Raw genomic sequence first — 1802 nt, forward strand, 5'->3', positions numbered from 1 at the left:
AATGGCAATTTATTTCAAATGGTTTTATCAATTGAAAAAAATTCCTTGATATGTTGTTTGAAAAGCTATATATATAGTCTTATCTTTGCCAATTATCATCTATATGCATGGGGGTTCCCCTCTACGTGTCTCTTTCAAGCTCAAGACCCCTTGGTCGTCTAGGACAAGTATGTAACCCGTTTGGGATCATTCCATCCAGACCAAGGTAAGTTCCATCCGGCATTAGAAGTGAGTGGGTTCCCTTCTTCCACAAGGCTACATGAAATCGGCAACCTGGGCTCGTTGGACTCTCAAATAGGAAGATATCTCCAGTCAAGTCTTTAAGACTTTTGACATGTGTGATAAATCAAGCTTAACGTCTGAACATTGGCTTAGACACCTAACATCCCAGCAATGGACCAAACTTCATTTACGTCCAAAAGTCAATGTCAATTAATTGTTGCACACAATCCCAGACATTGGCAGGCTAAATGGACAGTCACCAGCACGATTTGAGACTTTGGCATATCATCAGATGGCACCTACCAGCTGCCCTGATTTGTGATGGTTGCCCAGCCACCCTAAGGGCAATCATCATTACCAGAAAGGTTAGAGTGCATAGTTAGCACTACAGTGATAATGTCATCAGCTCTATATAGACCCCTCCAAAAAGCACAAACGAGGTATGTGCACACATATGCCCATTCTCTCCTACAAAATATTTAGAGCTACTCTTGTTTGACTTAAGCTTCGAAGGGGCATGCCCGGACCACCCCTTCAGACATCATTTTGTGTAGAAAATGAGCCAGTCTAGCTCCAGTATAGTTGGATGGATTCTTCAAGAAGCACAAAGTAGGAAAGAAGTCCACTTGACTTCAGCAAAGCTAGACAGACTTAGACCTTCCCACAGAAGCCGATCATCAACTATGGGCAGCAAATGCTAGTTTGCCTGGAATGAAAGTATGAAGAGATGCTAGCAAGAAAGTGATCAAAAGATGCAATCTCTGCTCCACCAAATGAGATGACTCAAAGAAGAGAATGAAGAGTTACGAGCTTAAATGTCATCATCGGACCCTTCTCAAAGTCGACAACCTTAAAGCTAATGAATAGCCTTAAGATGGACTGATGGGGCATCTTCCCCTAGGAATGCAAAGTTCCCTTCTGGTAGCCACACGACACGGTCTAAGAAGGAGTTTTTGCCAGCTCACCAGGCGCAACTGGACAAAAGCACCGACTCTACCCAGGTATCAACGAATGGGAGGCATGACAGAAGGTCACGTCTATCAAATACGATGCAAGCCCAATTGGGACCTCAAACATCAAGCATAAAGGGAAAATTAGGCATGGTAAAAACCCTAGAGGCCCATCTAGGTCCCTCAGTCACAGCAATTATGTTAGAGTGGTCTTCTCATCTGCCAAGGTAGTAACAAGAAGGGGCCCCAACAAATCGAGTTCCACCTGGTTCCATGATCTGAAAATTGGATGACATGCTTTCCACGTCGTTCAACCCCTATATTATTAACTATGAGCCCTCTAGAGGGTTCACAGTGCCAAAATTCACGACATACGACGAAACAAGCAATCTATTTGATCACATCATGCACTTCAGGCAACTTATGACCCTCGATATAAGGAATGATGCACTGTTGTGCAAAGTCTTTCTAGCTAGCCTACACAATCAGACTCTCTCTTAGTTCCACCATCTCCCAAATAATTTCGTGAACACTTTTTGGGATATATCGGAAGCCTTTGTGGGCCACTACTTATGTTCAACTCGCCATAAGGAAAACATAAGCACCCTGCAGAACATCAAGATGCAGGAG

This window comes from Vitis vinifera, chromosome 13 (assembly GCF_030704535.1).
Source record: "Vitis vinifera cultivar Pinot Noir 40024 chromosome 13, ASM3070453v1".
In the NCBI taxonomy this organism is placed as follows: Eukaryota; Viridiplantae; Streptophyta; class Magnoliopsida; order Vitales; family Vitaceae; genus Vitis; species Vitis vinifera.